The following is a 21,770-nucleotide window of genomic DNA, read 5'->3' on the forward strand; positions in this document are numbered from 1 at the left end:
TCCTGTCTGCACTCTATTTCCTGGCCAGTGGGTCTTTTCAAACAACAGTGGCCATGGCATCAGGGATGTCCCAGCCAATGTTCTCTAACGTGTTGTCCAGAGTGTGGTCTGCCCTGCTGAAACACATGTGCAGCTACATCGTTTTCCCTCTGGTGGAGGATTTGCCCACAGTGAAAGGTGACTTCTATGCCCTGGGACATATCCCCAACATCATTGGTGCCATTGATGGGACACATGTGGCATCTGTACCCCCCCCCCGCAGGAATGAACAGGATTATTGAAACCAGAAGATCTACCATTCGCTGAATGTGCAGATGGTGTGTTTGGCAGACAAGTACATCTCCCATGTCAATGCCAAGTATCCTGGCTCTGTGCATGACGTTTACATTTTGATGCATAGCAGCATCCCTTATGTGATGGGGCAACTCCAGAGGCACAGTGTGTGGCTAATAAGTGAGGGCAAGGTCCCAATACAGTTGACATAGGTGTCTGGGTATGGGGCTGTCCCTAAGGGTTAGTGTGTGTCTAACAGATATCCATCGACATTTGCAGGTGACTCTGGTTACCCCAACCTGTCATGGCTACTGACCCCAGTGAGGAATCCCAGGACAAGGGCAGAGGAACGCTACAATGAGGCACATGGGCGAACTAGGAGGGTGATCAAACGCACCTTCGGCCTCCTGAAGGCCAGATTCCAGTGACTCCATCTGACAGGTGGCTCCCTATACTACTCACCGAAGAAGGTGTGCCAGATAATCGTGACCTGCTGTGTGCTGCACAACCTGGCTTTGCGACAGCAGGTGCCTTTTCTGCAGAAGGATGGGCCAGATGGTGGTCTTGTGGCAGCTGTGGAGCCTGTGGACAGTGAAGAAGAGGAGGCAGAAGAAGAGGATATCAACAACCGGAACAACATCATCATGCAATGCTTCCAGTGAGACACAGGTAAGAAGATGTAATTGCTTCCCACATCTCATACTGTTGTTTGAGATAGCATAAGTATGTCATTTTCACTCAGTGTATGGACCCGGACTTGTCACTTTGACTTTCCATTTCACAGATCTGGGTCCCACTTTGTGCCATCTGCTCTGTTTACTCCTGGCCTACAGCTTGCTTCTCTTATACATTGCTTGCGATTATTATGTTCAGTGATCCAGAAAGCAAATCAAAATAAACAAAATATCAGACAGCTCCCGTAAAAGCATTTTAGAGGAATGGGCTGTAAGACGATCTTGAGTTAAAAATGATGCTGGACGTGCACAGGTTTGGCACGTTGTAACGTAGTGATTGTTTTCTCAATAATGGGGTCTCCGTGTTTTTTTATCTATGTCTTTTCCGAATCCTCAGTAAAATAATATGTTAGAATCCAGCTAATGATCTCATGAAAATTCGCAAACGATTCTTAATTTGGAAAATGTGCCACAACCAACGAATGTTGCTTATCACAGCCAACAGAGCGGCAGAAATGTGAAGTTGATCCTCTTTTCCACTAGATGTCCTCATGGGGCTGTGCTGATCAAACATAGTTACTTTGTTTAGTTTTTTAAAGTTTTCAAACATTGAATTTGAAAATGACAAGAATATAATAGACTAAGTCGATAAATAAAAAAAGGCTAAAGCATAAAAAGTTTAATGCGTAAGTATGGATACATATGTTCTGGACTCTTTCTTTCATCACTATTACATTTTACTTTAACATTTGTATTCACTTTTTTCACCTGCAGTGAAAATCACTTTGTTATTTATTGCAAGCGAGTATTCTGAACAAGCTGAAAACCAGCTCCAACCCGTGTGTTACTGTAAATGTACTCACTGCGTATTCCAGTGCAAGGCACCAGGTTGAAAACGAATGTTAAACTGTTACACAGCGTTTTGTGTGAAAAACTAACTCGGAGGACGGTGCTGATAAACAAATCATTAAAGTGGAGCATGGCGTGTGCACATAACTCACATCAATAAAAATAATTACATTAAATCTACACCTTTTCAAAAATGTAAAACACAGAGCAGCAATTTAACATGAAACTATCCTGTCTCTGCACTTACACGTGCTTTTTCACAATGATGTTTTAAGAATCGGTAACAATTTAAGGATGTAAAAAGGGAGACTGAAGCACTATTAAAGGTCTAATGGGCCCCTACAATATTATAAAGTGCATCACGTCTCCTATTATTATAAAAGGTTAAACAAAATGCATGCAGAACCACGTGCATCTCACATTTGCCAAGGCTTTAGCGGTAGCTTCATGTCATATTTATATAACATACATTCGTGGTGCATATTTTTGATATTCTAAGTAACAAAGCGAATCATAAATTCAGCCAAACAACAGCAACCTTCATATTGGTAAACACTACATATCCAACACAAAAAGTTAAGCTCATATTTATAGGAAAATGACGGAGCGTGACGCTGCGCCATAGTTGACAAAACCATGCTCCATCATTTTCACAACACAGGCATGTGCCATATTTAATTGAATACGGCGCACCCCTGTGTGTCCCCTGCGCTGGCGCTAAATTTAGCTGCCAGCATCAACTCAGGCATCCATGCACCATCGTGCAAGAATGTCTGCGTTGAAGGGGGTGATTGTTTATGTGCGGGAAGGTGTCCCTTCATGCACATAAACAATCACTAATGGCAATTCAGAATGCAGCACACACTGAAGTGCCAAAGCATAATTTTTTGATGATTGCTTATGTGCAGGAAGGGACAGCTTCCCGCACATAAACAATCATGTCTGGCATTTTGCTCTTTCTATGCATGCTGCAGAATGCAGGACACATAGGAAAAGCAAAAAACAAGGAGGAATAAAAGTATTCCTTCTCGTTGCACGGTGCTAACGCCACCCCTTGGGTGGCGTTACATTTTAGCGCTGCCTCAAGTTTACAAAAAATTCGTAAATCTGAGGCAGTGTCAAAATGCAATGGGTGTTGCTGTGGGCATGCCATTGTACGCTCCTTTCATGCAAAGGGCTGTGTGTGAGGGGGTCATATTGACAAGGTGGCTTTAATCCACAAAAAGTGGCTTATTGTCACCTTGTAAATATGGCGCAGGGTATAGGGCCCCGGGAGTGTCATGAAAAGTGACGCTGCAGTGGTGTTAAGGGCTCATAAATATGCCCCTAAGTATTTTGATTAAGCTATGGAAATATTACCCAAAAGTGAAGACGTGTGCAGTGCTATATTCAACATGCTACTCAATGTATGTATTGCTCTTGGATTGCTTTCTTCTAAGGATATCATCTTTTCCATCAGCATTAACATTTTCTCAAATCAGATAAAAATTATGCTTTTACTTCTCCGCAGAGTCGCATCTTCCATAAATTGCATTACTGGATGTTCATATCATGCTTATCTTGTGTTTTCGTTTTATTACAGGTAAACGAGTGCTTTGGCACCGAAATGATCGAGGAATTCGAAATATTACAGAGCACAGGAGAAACGGTGTCTATAGCAAGATTCAGGACCCTAGGAGGACAAGGGTCTGCAAATGCCTGCATAAAATGGGTCATTTCTGAGGTGAAATCAGATTAACATCTCTAAGAGATGGTGGGGGGCAAAGGCTTACAGAAGTCCTGGAGGATTTCTGGATGGTGACTTGGTGCCATTTTACTTTTAAAGACTGAGTTGAGCATTGCATCTGACTTGTGAGTAGAAAAACTCCTTATTCATGGAAATAGAATGAATCGTGGAACTCACAACTGAGAACATTTCTTTGGAGGAATGGTAAAAATTGAGTTTCTGGTGTTCAGAGTATGCACCCCATACAAGCAGAAACCACAGTCCTATTCAGTGTAAGTCAGATACACAATAAAAGATAACCTGTGCCTACCCTCAGGTAGCTTGGCACAGAGCAGTCAGGCTTATTTAAAGAGGCAATGTGTAAAGTATTTGTGCAACACAACAGACAGTAACACAATGAAAACACCACCAGGTTAGTAAAATGGATGATCGTTTTATAAATAAATCAAGACAAAAACAACAAAAATCCAGTAAGTAGAAGGCACGTTATGAATTTTTAAAGAATAAAAATAATTGTAGCATTTAGAAGCAATACACGCCAATGGAGGTTATCTGGTCATGCTGTTCAGGGGAAAAGTCAGCAGTTCAGGCCAACTGCGATGTAGCACAGGCCGGGGACAAGAGCCATGCAGGCCCAGTGAACAGAGTATCTTGATCCTGGTCGCAACAGCAAGATGCGGGGTGCAGACGAGTGATGTGTCAGGCGATGCATCAATGTTAGGCCAGCAGTCAACGTGATGCATCACTTTTTCTTCACACTGTAATGATAATGCAGTGGTTCCGAAGACAAAGCGCAGTGCCGAGGTGAGTTGGTTCCGAAGTGCGATGCGCCAAGTTCTCCGCGCAGTCCATGGGGTGCGTCGATCTCTCCAAGCTGCTGCAATAGTAATGCATGGTTCAGAGCGCCGGGTTCTGAAAGCAATGCATTGGTTCCAAGAACGATGTGCTAGTCTGCCAGTCCTACTCCAGCAAAAGGATCAATGCACCAAACACACTTCCTAACGTCACCACAGGAAGCATGGGAATGATTGGAGATGCACAGACTTCACCACGACAACAGACTTGGAGAGCATGGCAACACAAGATAGACAAATTGAAAGATGAAACGAAGGGTGAGACAAACCCAAAAGGAGTCTGCCCCTGCTCTGATACAAGAGCAAATCAAGGCTGCACAGGTGAAGATGCTCCAAGACCTCCAGAGGAAAAACGGGGCTCGGACAAACAACAGGTGGAGTGGGCTCACCCCAGACATGGGCGGAAGTGGCACTGAACAGTGGGGGTCGAAGTTTGTGCAGGTGACCCCAATGATGGCGGACATGTTGGGCTGACAAATAAACAGAGGTCTAATAATTTGTTTAATGGATATGGCCCAACTGGACTGGACATGGGGAAAGGATGGGGGTTCCACATAGGGCCTCCCCCCTATTTGCAGGGAGAAGAGAGAGGAACTTGAACACAGACAAGTCGAAGGTTTTCCACAACGATGGCATCTGGTCATGCCTCAGCGAAATCTACTACAGGGGAGGAGGTCTTCCCATTAAAATTGGGGAGGGAATTGGGGGGTGGTTCATTCAAAAATCACTGTATGATAAGGTAGGGATGGTGTAGTCAGATGGTATGGTTGATTGTTTGATTAAATCTACTGGTTGAATTGATAACTTACAACAGTACAATGGACAAATGGACATCTATGGAGAGATAACTTTAAACATATAGCAAGACTATTGACTTTTGCACCACTACGATGTCTACTGAGAAGTTATCTCACTTGACATTGAATGTGAACGGGTTGGGGCACAAACTCAAACGGGGTCTAGTATACAAGGTACTCTATAGGAATCAGTCGGACTTAATTTACTTACAAGAGATCCACCTCATGGATATTCAATATAGGGCCATGGAAAGGTGGAAATGCAAGGTAGTGGGACACGTGCAATATACATGAGGATCTAGGGGAGTGATGGTGCTTAAATGAAAATCCCTCCCATTTCACACTACCCACACACTGGTGGGCCCTTATGGCTGTTACGTATCGATACTGGGGGAATATGATAACACCTCTATATTACTATTTAATGTGTACCTACCACCGGGGTTAAAGGGTGAGGTGCTCCAAAAAATAGGTGCAATACATGTGGCAACCCTACCAGCTCATGTACTAATGGGTGTAGATTTTGAACTAGTAATGGATTCAGGGTTGGATAGAATCAATAGACTGGAGAAAGTGCACCCAGCCATTGATAAACTAGAAGGGTTCACATATGCAATGGGCCTTAGTGATATGTGGATAATCTTGCATGGACAGGAAAGAGGATATTCATATTATCAGCTGCTCACGATGCCCACTCAAGAATAGACTACTTTTTAACCACTGTAGATATATTACATAGAATCAAAGAGCCAGTATACCTGGCCTGTGGAATCAGTGATCATGCTCTGCTGCAGGTGGCTATATCCTTGGGAGTCTGACCACTGAGGGGTGGGTGAAGGATGGAAACCTAGCGACTCCAAAATACAAAAGTGGTGAAAGATCTAGGACAAACGTCCCAACATTATTTTACAGAGAATACAGGCTCAGTACAGAGCCCGATGACCTTGTGGGAGGCTTACAAGGCCACCTTCAGAAGGGTGGCCATAGTGGGGGAAGTAAGGGGTAGAAGGAATAGACAGAAAAGATTACTCAAATTGGAAAATGAACTCATAGCATTAGAACATAGGTATGCAGTGTCACTGGATGAGGAAACAAAGAAAGAGAAGGTGCAAAAAAGGAAGGACTATAATGTGTTGGCTGAAGATGAAGTAAAACAACAATAGCTTTTGAAAAGTAAACGCTTCTAAGTGGCACGTAACAAGACAGGTAAATTATTACCCTGGATAGGCAAGAATGAAGTGAGTCATTCATCAGAGAATTACAGGCAATTAAGGGGGAGATAATTAGGGAGCCCAAACGTATAACAGAGGAATTGGATGCCCAATTGGCGGAATTTTATGAATCCTGCATAACCATGCCAGAGGAGGAAGTAGACAGCTTCATCACTGACTGTCCCATGGCACAATTATCCACTCTTCAGAGCACTGACATAGAGGAGGATATCACTGAGGAAGAATTGACGGAGGCGATGAGGCAATTGCAGATGGGAGAAATCCCGGGGCCCAATGGTGACCCGATTGAGTTCTTTCAAAAACTTTGTAATTGGACTACGCCACACTTGCACGCAGCTTTACTAAAAGCCTTTGAAACTGGGGAACTCCCCAAAGATATTAGGTCAGCAACGATTGTCCTGTTGCCGAAACCGGGCAAATCCAGGGAGTAGGGCGATTCTTATCGCCCAATCTCGCTATTAAATGCTCATGTCAAGATCATTACTAAAGCGCTGGCAATCAGACTCAGAAAAGTAATGACGACTCTGGTCCATCCAGATCAAACTGGGTTTATATCTGGCCACTCCATGGCATTGACTCTCCAGTGGCTGCATAATAATCTGACTTTGATAACAAACTCAACTCAATACTTCCCCTGGATGCTAAAAAAGCATTTGACTCAGTGGAATGGAGGTACATGTTTGGAATCCTGGGAAAAATGGGTTTGGCCTGAAATTTCAGAGGTGGATTGAGCTATCATACAACAACCCCATCGCAAAAGTGAGAGCAAATGGCTATCTCTCACGAGAATTAGATTATATAGGGGTCAAGACAGGGCTGCCCCCTGTCACCGATCCTATTTGTGTTGGCGATTGAGGGCCTGGCCAACTGGATTAGGATGGATGCTCTGATATGGGAATGGCCGAATAACAGAGGAAAAGAGGAACGTATTTCATTGTACACAGATGATATTCTGCTATATTTAACCCAGGTACCCTCTTTGGTCGGACGATAGGGGGATATATTCCAGGCGTTTGGTGAAGTCTCTTGGTTTGGAATTAACTAGGATAAATCGTTGCTAATCCTGGTGGACGTATGGACGCCTGGTCAAATGCTGACATTGTCATTAAGGGTAGAACTAGACAGATTCAAGCACCTAGGTATTTGGGTTACAAGCTAACCCTCCCACTAATATGATGCAAATCTGTCCCCCCTTCTCAAAAGGTTCAAAACAGAGGTTAAACACTGTAAATCCCTCCCAGCCTCTTCGATGGGAAGGGTCCCAACATTTAAGATGGTGACTCTTCCTCATTTTCGTTATGTTCTGCAGAACTCCCGCTATCCCATTCCAGACTTCTTTATCAGAGTGGTCTCCCTGGTCCTACACATCTCTGGTCAGACAGGCAGCCCAGAATTGCTCTTTGCACGCTGCAAAGGTCAAAATATGAGAGGGGCATAGCCCTCCCTAATATTCAGAGATACTACCAAGCGGCATAAGTAAACATGGTTAACCATTGGGCTTTTGTTTCATGGGAGGATCCGGCGTTACGGGTAGACAGGGGGTCCATGCACAACAATAGTTTCTTACACTGGTTATACTGGGGTAATTTAAGACCCGCATTCAGCTAAGCAACAGTGAAGGTCATGGCAGAAACTTACCAAAGAAATGGGGTGGGCCAACCGTCTGAATCCATGAACACCTATATGGGAGGGTACACAACTGCCTGAGGTGACTGCCCTGAGAGGGTTTAGGGGTTGGGATGCCATAGGGATATCGTACCTGGCAGAAGTATGGGACGCAAATGGGGTGGTATCATTTTCACACCTAAAAACAGAATACCAAATGCCCGATATACAGTAGCTACAATATGCCCGGGTGAGGGTGGTTCTGATCCACAGTATCCCCATAGAAATTAAAGCACAGGAGGATGCTTCACCGGAGCTACGACTGGAGGGTGAGATAACAAGGAAACTAATTTCATTGACATACAGCACTACAATAAGAAATACACGCCCCTCACTAAACACATTATGGAAGAGGTGGGGAAAGGATTGTGGGGAGGTGGAAGAGGATTATTGTGTAGAAGCGCTTAAGTTCCCAGCAGAGGTAGCCATGCCAGCATTGCTTAAACTGATACAATTTTAAATGCTGGACTGGGTGTACTATCTGAGATCCTTGCTTTACAAGATAGGGAAGGCAATGAACGTGAATTGTCTGCGGGGCTGTGGGGACACTGGCACATTTTATCACACCCTATGGAGCTGCCCTAAGATTGCAAGGGACATGGAGAGAAGTAGGAAGGGCCCGGGAAGACGCCTCTAGGAACTCTTTGGAAATGAGCCGGAAACAGCACTCCTGGGAATATGGGGCCAAACCGATCAAACCAGGTATCAACCTTCTTTCATGGTCGCTAAAAGAGACATTGCCAGAAATTGGTGATCAGGAACACCACCAGAATACAATGAATGGTGGGAGGGTATGGACAGATATTGAATCATGGAAAAGGAAGTATACCGGGACAGAGGTAAAGAAAAGAAATATGGGAAAATATGGAGTGGATGGGAGGTGAGATAGGTACAATATTTGAAACCTAGATGAACTCTACGATTTGGTGTAAAATCCCAGATATGAGGGAGAGATGATGGCCAAAGATACTGAAAGGACTGCAGAAGAAAAAGAGTACAAATGCTGATTGTTCACAGTGCTAGATCCCCATAGGTATGGATAAGACAATTAGGTATGGATAAGACAATGCTATGACAAGGAAAGGTACTGAAGGGTGGGGGTGTTTCAGTTTTCTTCTGTTTTTTTACTCGTCATTGCTCTCAGATATTTATGTATACAGGTATCTTTGATTCTTTGATGTACAACAAATACATTTAATTTAAAAAACAAATAAACTTTGGAAACTTTTGAGAAGTTTGAAACAGTTAATTTTACTACTTCGGCCGAGAATGGGCAACCAATTCCAGTAGGAAATAGGTCTAGGGGAACAGAGTGGATACTTTGGACAGGTGTCTGGTAACCATAGCATTTGTGAAGCATAATCCAAAATTTATAGGACAACTGCTGTAGATGACAATGGAGTGGAACTGATGCTGAGGGATGCAGTCAAAAGATGCTCAAAGATGCTCTGGTTGTGGTGCGGTCGATGAGAGTGTTTTTGTGGGTGATCCTTGGTCCACAGGTAAAGTGATCAAGGTCCTACGAAGTCCTCTGCGCTGCATTAGGAGGCCAGCTGATGCTGGGCTACTGGTCAGTCTCCACCATGGTTGGGGCAAAATCCTTAAGTGGGGGCTAGTGACTCTTGGGTGCAATGAATCTAGACTTGGATAGCACTCCTGGATTAGGGAGACCTGGGTGCAAATCTTAGATTTGCCCTCTTGTGTGCCCAGAAACTGGTAGCAGCAAAACATCTGCAGTTGCTACCAACCTGGCGATTAGGGAAACTTCAGCTCTTGTGTCCCTGAAGCTGGTTTCAGGACATCAGCCAACTGATCCTTGTAGTCACTACTGTGTTTGTATGTCAGGAATCAACTTTTCCTTGAGCCAGGAGCTGTAGGCACAGTCTACACTTTGCTAGCCCAAAGTGCAGCAGGAACAATGCTTTTGAGCATGCAGCCTCACTTTGTGCGGGTTAAAGGGCAGTCCTTCATTGGCCCTCTGTCCTATTCCAGCATGATCTGAGGTTCAGAGAGACAGGGGTGCCATATTTATCCCAGGAAAGTGCTGAGAGGGAACCACACAGTCACTAGCCAATGGGCTTCTGGGCCCCCTCCTACCTAGTGACGAAGTTCCTGATGTGTGGCATATGGCTATCCCAGAGTGCCACATTCTTGCCCCTTTAAGGATGGCACAAGCTTTCCTTGGTCGTTATGAGCTTGGCAGCCCACCCTAGAGGTGTGGCTACCAGAGGAGAAGGGGTTTGGGGGTGAGTTTTTCTTATTTGACCCTGTCTCCACTTTGTCTGCTCAGGAGTGTTGGCACTACTTGCCTCACAAAGGCAGCTTTGCCTTTTGGGCTATCTCCCTGAGTAGCCATCCTGGGTGAGGAGGTGACATCTCTCTCTGTGGGAACTGCCTTTGTTCCTGTGCATGACCCAGATTGGTAGTCCCATTCAGGAGTTTGTTGAGTTGGATTAACAACCAGGTACCGTGCGGTAGCCAATGGGGCTACTAACTTTATCCACAGCAAAAGGACAATTTGAAAGTATTGCTAATAAGACATATCAAAAATATATGTTTTACTTTAAAAAATACAGCTCATGCCATAGGGCTCCACAGGCCTTCCTTAAGAGAGACCTTTATATTGTGCTAAGGGATAGGGTGGTTTTGCCACTGGAGTGAATGGCATGGTCAAACTGGGAGTGAAAACACTTCCCTGCCCATCTACAGTGGCAGGCTGGGGGCCATTTTGTACCTTGTCACACACAAGACGGCACAAACAGTGTTGAAGCCCTGAGTGGACACTCTGCCTTAGAAACCCTTGGTAACCTGGGCACTATAGACTAGGGACTTATAAGTAAGTCAGTCATTGCCAACTGGGTGTATCTAACTCAACATGCAATTTGTATAGGGTCAGAACACTGGCACTGAGGTCTGGTTAGCACACCTCAGTGCACTCTCAGAGTAAGCAAAAACAGCCGCATCAGTCCAAAAATGTGAGGTTAACATGCTAATAGAAGCATTTCCTTACAGGGGCAAGTCCAAATGGATTCCTTTCTTTGTGTGGATAATCCCATGAAAGTCTTGGATGCCTGACATTGACTAACCCCTTACAAAGACTTTTTCGTCATGGGAATTTGAAGCCCCTCTGTCAGCATCTGTAATTAACTGTGTATTGTTGCTCCTGGCACCCTGTTCTTTGCTTTATGGGCAGGAAGGTACATGACGTACTGATGTACTGACCGCAGAAGCTACAAGGTGGCTATCCTAACTGTTTTTGGTGCTGATCCCTGCACCAGCAGAAATATCTATACAATAGGGCTGGGTTTCAGGAGGAGTAGTGATTGTCCACTCTTTGATACCCACGTTGCTTGTGCACATCCCCTTGGCCACTATGGGCAAAACAGACACCAGGCAGTCTCATCTGGTGTTTGAAACTACAAAAATGTGAGCCCCTGAGCTCCCAAAGATATGCACTGCTCTGACAGAGAGGACTCAATGGATGGTGACTCCCACCCACTGGCAGACATTTAGGGCCATATTTATACTTTTTGACGCACAACTGCGCCAACGCAGTTGTGCGTCAAAACTTTTAACGCTGGCTAACGCTATTCCAAAGCGCCATGCGGGCGCCTTATTTATGGAATGACGTTAGCCGGCGCAGCTGACTGGTGTGCGTCAAAAAAAATGACGCAAACTCCAAGATCTTTGGCACTAGACGGGTCTAACGCCAAAGTATAAATATGGAGTTAGCTTTGCGTCGGATTTGCGTTAAAAAAAACGACGCAATTCCGGCGCAAACAGAGTATAAATATGCCCCTAAATCCCTGCTATTAGAAATCAAGTCCAGCCTTAAATCCACAGATCTCAAAATAGACTCACTTACGCAAAGAATAGATGACATGAAGCACTACCTTGACAAAATATTGCTGCTGCTGATCAAAAGATATCTGATATCGAGGACGAAGACACACAACAATTCAAGACAATGAAAGGCATCCAGGAGGAACTACATTGTACACAGCTTAAACATGAAGACCTGGAAAATGAATCAAAGGGAAATAATATCTTGTCTTGGAATATTGGAATCCACTGCCATGGGCTGCACTAAAGACTACAATGAAAATCTGTTGATATCTCTATTTGGTGCGAACAGCTTCTCAAGGTCATTTGTGATCGAGAGAACTTATTGATCCTTGACCCCCAAGTAAATAGCGGACGCACCTCCATGTCCCATCACCACTAAATTATAGGGAGAGACGTCAACTGTGATGACTGGCCAGGGAGGCAAAAGAAATACACTTTGAGGGACTGCACCTCTTTTTCTTCACGGATTTCACTCAAACTGTGCAAGACACTTGGAAGACATTTCTCCCAGTCAAGAACAAATTGCTGGACCGAGGCATCCCCTAAGCCATGCTCTATCCTGCATGACTCACATGGAAGGGCAAGACACAGTTGTATTTAAACCCTGGAGTCACTCTGTTTTTCATCAAGAAATGAGCCATCACGTGATGCTGGGTTGCCACGAGGTAAGGTCCTCTATGTCATCCCTGGAAGAGATTTAATGACATTTAATGGCATCCTCCTCATCTGGACTGCCACACTCTGGCTGCAATGTTAAGTTCAAGTGCTACCTGTCACTCCTGATAACTTCTCATGCTCCCTGGATTTGACCTGTTTAACTGTGTTTTGTGATTTGATGCTCATTATCTTATAGTCACATTGGCTACTTACTTGTCAACACAATAATGATCTAAGCACGTTAACAATTTGTCACATGGAGGGTTCTTACCTATCTCTCCACACATGCTGTGGACATTATGGCCCTGATTTATACTTTTTAACGCAAAACTCCGCTTACACAGTTTTGCGTCAAAACGTTTAGCGCTGACTAGCGGCATTATTTAACGCAACCCAGCTGTCATATTTATACTATGATGCTGGGAAGCACTAAACATAGTCTAAAGTCATTTTTATTGACGTTAACCATTGCGCCTTGTCGTTAGGCAAAATGACGTTAAAGGAGGAAAAATGACTCTATCTGTTTTATGTCGCAAAATGGAACTGCACCATTTTTGTCTGCAATAGTGTCAAATACAGACGCTAATGGAGTAAACAGTGCAAAGGAGAGGCAAAATAGACCTAAGAAGCCAGGAGAGACCCAAGGGAGCCCTGCCGCCCTCATTGAGGTAATTGACCTCCTGAGATCCCTCACTGTTGGGCAGTCTACCATTCTGAATGCCATCCAGGGTGTAGAGAGGCATTTGCAACAAACAAGTGCATACCTGGAGGGCATTCATTGTGGCCAGGCAGCCCAACAGAGAGCATTTCAGGCTTTGGCCTCAGCACTGATGGCAGCCATTGTCCCTGTGTCCAGCCTCCCCCCTCCAACTTCCTCCACCCAGACCCAATCCCCTGTACCTCAGCCTATCCCAAGCACGCCATCAGACCAGCATGCACACACCTCAACACACAAAGGTGGCTCTAGCAAAAATAAGCACCACACATCCCACAGGCACTCACACAAGCATCATACCCATGCACACATACCAACATCCACTGCCTCCACTGTGTCCTCCTCCTCCACATCTCCCTCCTCCCTCCCTGTCTCATCTCCACTCACACCTGCATGCACTACATCTTCAGCCACTACCTCCATCACCAGCACGCCATCATCACACACCGCTCACGTGCACTCACCACCCCCACTACCATTCACACATCCCTTGTGTCCTCTACCAGTGTGTCTGTGAGCCCTCCTCCCAAACTACACAAACGCAGCCACACACCCACCCAACAGCCATCCACCTCACAACAGCCTCCAGCCCATGCACCTTCACCCAAAGTCAGCAAACATACACCTCCTACAACCACTACCTCTTCCTCCACTCCCAAACCCCCTCCATCTACCCGTCCCAGTGTGTCTAAAAAGCTTTTCCTGTCTAATATTGACCTCTTCCCTACACCTCCCCCCCGTCCGTCCCCTAGGGCCCACCTTTCCAGGTCCCAACTCAGCACCTCAGCCACCACATCACCGGGCACAGTGGTGCCAGCAACTGCCGGCTTTTGGAGTGCGCCAAGCAACAGGGCAGCCAGTGTTCCACGGAGCGAGGGCAAGAACATTCCGCCACCTCCAAAAGTAAAAAAGTTGCCCACATCCCAGAGGGAGAAGGCGAAAACACCTGCCACCAAGGGCTCAGGCAAAACAAAAGTGGATAGTGGCAAGACAGCTGCGCCACCATCCAAGGTGGGGAAGGGCCAGAAAATCAAGGGCAGGTCCACATCGAAGCCAACCTGCACGGCGGACGAGACCGCCACCAGAACCGTCACCTGCACCGCCACCTGCACCGCCACCAGCACCACAGTTATGTTATGAGATTGGTAAAGCGCATGGCTACCCTAAGGCTTCCCAACGCTAGCGGTCCAAACCTACGCTAGGCATAGAGGACAGTCAATTCTAAAACAGCCAAGTTTTGAGTTCCTTACGGAAGTGGTATTCCTGGCTTATGAGACGAAGTCTAAGGGGGAGGGAATTCCACAACGGGGCTCCCAAATATGCCATTGTGGCGCCACCCCATCTAACTTTTTTAAATCTGGGTAGGGAGGCCAAAGCTATTGAAGCTGATCAAAGATCTCTGTTCGGCTTTAGAAGGAGGCAAGGGTTTTTAGAAGCGGAGGGCCACTGTTGTGAAGGGACCTATGGATACAACACAAAGCTTTGAATATGATCCGCTGTTCCACCGGCAACCAGTGTAGTGAAACCAATGCTGATTTCACAGAGGTGCATCTAGGAATGTCTAGAAGAAGGCGGACCGCTGCATTTTGTACCAGCTGCAGCTTCTTTTTCACATATAAGGGAGAACCGAGAAATATACCATTGCCGTAGTCAAGTCTCGAGAGAATAATAGCTTGAGTGATAAGCATTTTTGCCAGAGATGGAAGAATTGTGAAAACCTTCCTCAGGAGTCTCAGTAAGCCAAAGCAGGTAGCCGATATATGCTTGGCATGCTGATCCAATGTTAACCCAGGATCCAGCCATATCCCTAGGCTCTTAATGTATTTCTTAGGAGGTGGAAAATCAGCCAGAACACTTGGAATCATGAGCGCCTTACCTGGGTCATACCCCAAAATCATAAACTCTGTTTTGTCACCGTTAAGTTGAAGTCTACTGTCCGTCATCCATCCTGTAACTGCATGTAAGCAAGTGAGGAGCCATCCAAGTTAGCGTTATCTGAAAAGGATACCACCAGTTGGGTGTCATCTGCGTAAGACACCATGGATAGACCAAAGGATTCCACCAAGTCCGCTAGAGGTGCTGTATATATATTAAAAAGCGTAGGGCTAAGCGACGAACCCTGGGGCACACCACAACTGGAATAAAGTTTGCCCCTCAATTCCCATTTTTTCTCATCCTTATACTCAACACTTGATGGTCTACGGTATCGAAGGCCCACTCAGATCCAAAAGTATAACTGCTGTTGTATGACCCTGATCCATGGCCTTCCTTGCCTCTTCCAAAACTGCAATCAATGCTGTTTCTGTACTGTGACGGGGTCTAAAACCCGTTTGTGTAGAATGGAGACAGGAATGTGTTTCCAGAAAGGTAGAAAGTTAAGTGTTAATATGTTTATCTAGAATTTTGGCCGGTGTCGGTAATAGAGATATAGGTCTACAATTCTTGAGATTTGCCATGTCCAAGGAGGCCTTCTTTAGTAATGGTTTGACTATGGCGTGCTTTCACTGATACGGAACTAAGGGCCAGATGTAGGTAGGCTTTTGCGAAAAACGCCGTTTGCGAGGTGCAAAAGCCCTCAAGCGATGCAGAAACACATTTTGCGAGTCGGAACCGACTCGCAAAATGTGTTTCCGACTCGCATATAGGAAGGGGTGTTCCCTTCCTATTTGCGACTCGCACCGCGATTTAAGTTTATTTGTGACCGCGAAAGCGGTCGCAAATCAACTCGCACTTACCATCCACTTGAAGTGGATGGTAACTCATTCGCAAAGGGGAAGGGGTCCCCACGGGACCCCTTCCCCTTTGTGAATGCTCACAAAATTATTTTTTCAGAGCAGGCAGTGGTCCTATGGACCACTGCCTACTCTGAAAAAAACCGAAACAAAAGGTTTCGGTATTTTTTCTATTTGCAGCTCGTTTTCCTTTAAGGAAAACGGGCTGCAAAGAGGAAAAAAAAACTGCTTTATTTAAAAGCAGTCACGGAGATGGTGGTCTGCTGTCTCCAGCAGGCCACCATCCCCGTGAGTGCCTAGACTCGCTATGGGGTCGCAAACTGCGACCCACCTCATAAATATTTATGAGGTGGGTCTTTGCGACCCCATAGCGAGTTGCAGAAGGTGTCTGAGACACCTTTCTGCATTCCAAATTGCGACTTGCAATTTGAGAGTCGCAGGCACTCGCAAATTGCAAATCGCAATTTGGAATCTTTCTACATCTGGCCCTTAGCCCCTAGATATTGAGGCATTCAGAATATCCGAAAGAACCGGACCAATCACTGTCCATCCTAGAGCAATTATATGCGGGGGAGCTGGGTCAAGAGGGGATCCTGACTTAAGTGACCTGAGCAACAAGCCAACTTGCTCCTGAGGAAGGGAGGTAAACTGGGAAATAGTAGCAATACCCTTCCTCGTGCAATTGTTCTGCTCTTCTGATATGAGCGTGCTCTTAAAAAAGTTTGAATAAATATTCAGGATTTTATGTTGAAAGAAACTGGCTAGCTGATTACTGTGTTCTGCGGAAGCCTCAATAGGGTTCCCTTCCACTGGTGTTTAGAGAATTTCTTTTAACACCTGGAACACCTCTTTGGGGAGCAGTCACTGAGCCCGCCACCAGCACTGCAGTCACTGAGCCCGCCACCAGCACTGCAGTCACTGAGCCCGCCACCAGCACCGCAGTCACAGAGCCCGCCACCAGCACCGCAGTCACTAAGCCCGCCACCAGCACCGCCGCCACAGAGCCCGCCACCAGCACCGCAGTCATTGAGCCCGCCACCAGCACCGCCGCCACAAAGACTGCCACCAGCACCGCCGCCACAGAGCCCACCGCCATCACCGATGCCACAGAGCCCGCCGCCAGCACCGATGCCACAGAGGCCGCCGCCAGAACCAATGCCACAGAGTCCGCCGCAAGCACCGATGCCACTGACACCGCTGCCAGCACTGCCAGCGGCCCCGCAACATCCTGAGCCAGTGGCACCACCGCAGACATGGCTGCCATCCCCAGTGGTCAGTCGTACGAGGCTGGTGGTCAGTTCCAGGAGCCTGGGCAGCTTGCATGTTGCACCACCGTCAGTGGAGTATCACATCCACTACCTCTGTCCTTAGCAGGATGAAGCACTCTGGGCACCAAGGTCCCTCCAGAACCAGTGGAGAAAGGCATCCACTACCTCAGTCCTTAGCAGGACGAAGCACTCTTGGCACCAAGCCCCCTCCAGAACCAGTGGAGAAAGGCATCCACTACCTCTGTCCTTGGCAGGGTGAAGCACTCTGGGCACCAAGCCTCCTCCAGAACCAGTGGAGAAAGGCATCGACTACCTCAGTCCTTGGCAGGATGAAGCACTCTGGGCACCAAGCCCACTCCAGACCCAGTGGAGAAAGGCATCCATTACCTCAGTCCTTGGCAGGATGAAGCACTCTGGGCACCATGCCCCCTCCAGAACCAGTGGAGAAAGGCATCCACTACCTCAGTCCCTGGCAGGATGAAGCACTCTGGGCACCAAGCCCCCTCCAGAACCAGTGGAGTATCACATCCACTACCTCAGTCCTTGGCAGGATGAAGCACTCTGGGCACCAAGCCCCCTCCAGAACCAGTGGAGAAAGGCATCCACTACCTCAGTCCTTGGCAGGATGAAGCACTCTGGGCACCAAGCCCCCTCCAGAACCAGTGGAGACTGTTATCCACTTGAGAGAATGGCTTTGCACTCCCCAGGATAATGCAGTGGGCAACCCACCCACTGGAGCGACTTGAGCGACTGTGGCTTTGCACTCCCCAGGATAAAGCAGTGGGTAAACCACCCACTGGAGAGACTTGAGAGACTGTGGCTTTGCACTCCCAGGGATAATGCAGTGGGCACCCCACCCACTGGAGAGACTTGGAGACTGTGGCTTTGCACTCCCCAGGATAATGCAGTGGGCAACCCACCCACTGGAGAGACTTGAGAGAATGTGGCTTTGCACTCCCCAGGATAATGCAGTGGGCAAACTACCCAGTGGAGAGACTTGAGAGACTGTGGCTTTGCACTCCCCAGGATACAGCAGTGGGCATGGGGCCCCCTCGTGGAGCTGGCATCGTGCACTCATCCGGCGGAGGTGCCCCCCCTTCCCTTCCCCCTGAAGTGCCTGTTTCATTTCGATCTGATGCCCCTGCAGTGTTCTCTCCGTTTGAACTCTGGTATCGAGTGTGGGCCTCGCCCATGCATTTTGGGCCCAGTGGTCCACGGACTATGAATGGTGCACTATCCGGACTTGTGTAGTTGGTGTACCTAATTGTTTATACTGTATTTCAAGTTTTGACCAATGGATTTTTTATTTATTACAATCGTTCAACTCATTTTCTTTTGTCCTTGTGTTCTTCCAGGGGGTGTTGGGGACATGTAACTGTAATGTTGCAGAATGTATTTGTGTGTATGGTGTTGTGGGTGAGGGTGGGGGTGTTGCGTGTGTGTGTCACTCTCTTCCCCCCCCCTGTGTTGTAGGTGCAGTACTCACCGTGGTCGTCGCCGCTGTCTTTCGTGCTCCTGGTAGAGGAGCAGGAATACCATCGCAGGGAGTATTTGGAGTTCTGTCTCCATGGCGTCCTGGTTCCTCGTGGAATGTGTAGAGGTGAGTGTTTTCCCTTCCAAGTCCTGTTTCCACCATGTTTTTGTTTGCGTTGGTTCCGCCCCGGAAATGGTGGCGGATTGGCCTCTCATAATAGTGTGGGCGGTACATTGTCTTCCACCTGTCTGTTGGCGGTGAGCGCCGCAGTGTTTCTTTGTACCGCCGTGGCGGTCGGAGTGTTAAACTAGCTGTCTAAGTTGGCGGTTTCTGCCATGGTTTTGATTCCATTTTTTTCCGCCGGCCTGTTGGCGGTCTTACCGTCGCTTTAACACCGACCGCCAGGGTTGTAATGAGGGCCTATGTCTTGGTAGTGCCATGCACAATAACACATACACAACCTGGGCATATGTTGATCACCAGGCCTAAATATCTACATGTACATATGCAGCACATGGGATAGATGGCATATATAATCACTGTGCCTCTGGTTGTGTCATCGCAACATCCCTTGCATATAGTCATATCAAACCTACCAACACGACCAAGACTTCAGAGACTAGGTAGTCAGTCAATACCATTCCTGGGGAAACATCATGGTGATGTGCTTTGCAGTAACACCTTGCAACTGCCTTACCTCATTGCCCAAATGCATGTGTGCTGCATCTGACAGCACACAAGTCATTGCAACTGTTCCAACAGTACCCAGACATGTGCCGGTAGAACCACTATCACGCACATTGACAACACATCCACATAAGGTAGCCACCACTCCATCATGCAATCAGGGTGTCCACTGGGTGCAGGGAACAATGAACTGAACAGGCGCTAGGGGAATAGCAGGCTGGTCCTGTATCATTGGTAACACGCCACTACCCAGACCAACTAAACTACTGTAGTGTTGAACCACACATCTTGATGCTGAACTGAAATGTGCCACTACAGAAAATATGAACCACAGGTAGCAAACAGTAGGTCACTACAGTCACAGGCTGAGCCCACAACTACTCTTACACAACCATGTGGGACACACATGAATGGGAAGTGAACACACACATACAACACATGGGGTATGACTGTGAACATAATAGCGTATAATTCCACATCGACTGGTGGGGGAGAACATAATGGCATATAATTCCATATCGACGGGCGGGGGATGGTGCATGGGCAAGTCCGGTGTTAGTAAGACTGCCAGTGCAGTGTACCCTTTGCGGTTGACAGTATGAGTCTCATGTTGGGTTGGCAGCTGGAAATCTGCCTGCTCATGGTAGCTCTGTGGTGCACTTAGTAGAACATTGTTGATGGATCAAATAGACTCAGTGTCAGTTTTGGGGTGCATTGGGTGTGATAGGACATGCTGCACTCAGCCCTGCAAATCAGGCAGTGGAAAGGGTAAAAGTCCAAGGAATTGGAGCCCCTGCACTGCCCATGCCAAGTGCATGGGCTGTGCAGGGGCACCCAGGGGCACACCACACCACATCACCAACAATCTTTGCATGGGGGTTTCACTGCCATGCAAAGGCTGGTGGAAATGCGGAAATGGCCCTGGAGGGTAGCGTTGAACGTAATAATGGTCTGGTGTCACAGGACAGCTGGCATTGGCAGTCTGTAAGCTGCTGGAAACCTGCCAGGCCATAGGCCCATAGGGCATTCCACATTGACAACAGTTGCCACTACCACCTGTGCTGTTGGGGTTGGTCAAATAGACAATGGCAGTTAGGCGCCCACAGGACTCATGTACTTGAAATGAGGGACCAGTGTGACTACCTGTACAATCACCTCAAACTAGCTTCAGGCCCTGACCTAAGTACAACTCCTGTTAACTGTTTACTGGCTATGTCCAAAGACTCATTTACCATCAGGCACTGTCACATATATAATGATGTACACAGCAGAAATGTCATACCCATGCTGTCCATCCCTGGGTCTAACCCTGTGCCTGTGTTAAATTAGCTGCACTGCCACCATGTTGCACTTATGTATCATATTGCAAGGAGGGCTGCATTTAGGTGGAGGACATAGGTGTGTAGGAAGGCAAACACACATGCACAGACAGAAGATGAAATTGAACTCTACTAGGTCCATAAGTGCAAGTGAATAGTGTCCTGGCAATGCCATCCCTGGGGTGGTGCAAGGTCTCAGCACTGCATGGGTGTATGTGAGACATGTAAGACTGGGGCAGGGGAAAATTGCCCTGTATGGTGCTGTGGCATGAGCACAGCAACACCCACTGCAAGGCCTCACAATGCAAATGGATGCATAGGGAGGGTTGGCAATGACAAGATGGTGTCAAGCCACAAAAAGGATATACATCACACTTAGAAGATATGATGCAGCCAATTGCGCCAACTGGGCCTCCCTTCACGTGACACGCAGGTGGGACATAGGGCTGATAGGCTGCAGCCATGATGTACAGGAACAATGTTATGGAACTAAGATGAAAATGAGCCTCAAATAGCAAGTCAGTGATGTGACATATCAACTGCCACAACACAGATAGACTGATTTTACACCATCTCATTGCAGAGGATGATGGCTCTCCTGTGAATCTGCCTGTCCTGCAGTACCCAGATAAACAGCTGATAACCATCAGGCAAGAGACCTTCCAAGAAGTCCTTGTAAACCTCCAGACACCACCTCCAGTCGCAAGGAGGAGTATTAATGTAGCAGCTTTCCCACAGGCCCCGCCTAACACCCCAATAGTACTACCAACCAGCACTGACACAGCTGAGGACTCCGAGGACCTAGGTACCAACTTTGTGAGAACAGGCTACTGAACAGACTGCAGGCAACCGAGGTACACACTCCCCAATTCTTGAAGTCCAGCAGTGTCTGAAGGACATAGCTGCTGCAATGAGAAAGAGGCCACAACAACTGCCCTCCCAAACCTGCATCAGCGTGCTTGAGAACAAGATGGACTCCATGCACCAGAAAATGGCCTCCCT

This window comes from Pleurodeles waltl, chromosome 2_1, assembly GCF_031143425.1.
Source record: "Pleurodeles waltl isolate 20211129_DDA chromosome 2_1, aPleWal1.hap1.20221129, whole genome shotgun sequence".
Lineage (NCBI taxonomy): Eukaryota > Metazoa > Chordata > Amphibia > Caudata > Salamandridae > Pleurodeles > Pleurodeles waltl.